The 2,036-nt window shown below is 35.8% G+C and overlaps 1 protein-coding gene across 1 annotated transcript in view; it reads left to right on the top strand.

Annotated features, from left to right (window-relative positions):
• Positions 1-2,036, top strand: part of LOC113474420 — a 10,833-nt gene that overhangs the window by 1,867 nt on the left and 6,930 nt on the right. The window lies entirely within an intron of this gene.

The following is a 2,036-nucleotide window of genomic DNA, read 5'->3' as shown; positions in this document are numbered from 1 at the left end:
GCATTATTATTCTATTATGACGTCACTAAAACTAGAACCCTGCAATAATTGGATGATGAAATGTTCTTTATTGTTTTTGTTTTGGGTTTAAAACTGTGGTATTAAATTAGGGATTCTCAAATTTTACTTTTACGAATACGTTTACTAATTAACACTGTTTTATAAAAAAAAATTAAACTATTTAACATAAGTAAAAACACAGGTTCGTCATTTGATATGTAGTATTGTACAATTAAAGTTTAAACTGTTGGTGTGTTGCAAAATGATCTGAAAAATTCAAGCGTTCCCTGAGCGTAAAAGTTCAAAACCACTGGTTTAGTTAGGCTGTGTTTTTGTTATATGTTAGTAACTTAACGATGGTACGCTGTTTAATTAGGCGTTGTTTAACTAATTAGTATTTTGAGTATTTTCGCAAAATTTAACCAATTAACTTAACGGTAATAGAGTCTAAAATATTTATAGTAGGTTGGGGTAAGATGGTTTATGTTTTCATTCTCTTTTATCTTACCATTAGGCAGTATACAAAGAATATTTACTGAATTATAAAACCGCATCCTCCAAAGAGCTCGTTAATAACTGTTAAAAATACGTGTAGTAAATGGCACAATATTTACCAACCATCTTACCCCGCAATATTATTTACATCGAATTTTCTATGAGGGTATGTGACGTCACATAAGTTTGTGTGACGTCACAATTCAACATTCTTTTGTTTTCTAAAATGTTTGTTAACTAGTTCGACTCTGTTACGCAGTGAGTCTCGAACCAACGACATTCTAGCTTCACTGATCGCTTCGTCACTTCTTCGTCCTGGTAACTCCTGTAGAGACAAGTACAGTTTAAGATATGACATTTCTGATGTTTTATTGCAGGATGGGAAAATATGGGACATATTTTCATTCTATTTTTAGACCCATTTGATAGTAAACAAGCACATTCAAAGAATTAGGAAACCCTTTCCTTACGACTCCCATAGACCGTTGTTAATTGTTTAAAACACGATCAGGGTATTTGGATATTATATGCTAAAGGTGTCCCATCTTTCTCCACAGTACTATAGAATACTGAAGTGGTATAACTTGTTTACACGTTACATACGTTGTAATTCGGTAAGCGGCCGCGAGGTGTATGAAACAAAACACCCGTGTTATAACTACTGTCGCTGCCCCGCCATGCGAGGATAAATAAGATTCATTCATTCATCATGTTACTTACGTCATCACAATATTACGTCATCACTACATTACGTCACTTACATTTCTGTAATCTTCATTAGCAGTGAATAGAAACTTCACCACAGATGTGAATAACTCAGATCTTCCGTATTTATCAGCGAGGAAAGGAAAGATATTGAAATGCATCCCGAAAGATCCTCGGTCCATTTCTTCTTTAGATGGCTCTTTACCCATTAACATCAAGTAGTGAGGGTAGACCTGGTAAAGTCAGAGGTTTAGGTTAAGGTTCACACACTTAAAAGGAAAATACTGCCAATGTTTACAACTGGTGCACATATAGTGTTTTTCGACCTTTGAATATATTAATACAATTGAATGGATGTAACTTGCTTCATCCTCGCGTGGCCGGAAAACGACAGTAGATATAACACGGGTGTTATGTTTCATACACCTCAGAATGCTCGCTTGCCAGTTACCATGTATGTAACTTTGTGGTAAATAAACGGCGGAAAACGTTTATACTTTCAATGGTGATTTTTATCTAAACTTTAAATGGCATGACGTCATGATTACGTCACGATTACGCCACACTTACTTTTGGTTCAGGGACTTCCTTGAACTGTAACCTCATTCTGCTGACATCCTCTTTTCTCACGAGAGCGAAAGAGAAGAAACGAGAAAAGTAATTCGAGAGGACCAACATTGAAACCGGGATAGTAGGTTCCGGTTCATCAGTTATACAAAGTACTGGGAATCTGGAAATTACAAAACATGGTATGAAACATATATGGCAGTCGAAGTTAATAGCGGTAGTTGTGGTTATAGTGGGATGGGGGAAGTTGGGACCACGTTATTATTCTG

This window comes from Ciona intestinalis, chromosome 8, assembly GCF_000224145.3.
Source record: "Ciona intestinalis chromosome 8, KH, whole genome shotgun sequence".
Taxonomy (NCBI): Eukaryota; Metazoa; Chordata; class Ascidiacea; order Phlebobranchia; family Cionidae; genus Ciona; species Ciona intestinalis.
Note: the sequence above shows the minus strand (reverse complement) of the source record. Positions and strands in the feature narration are given on the sequence as shown.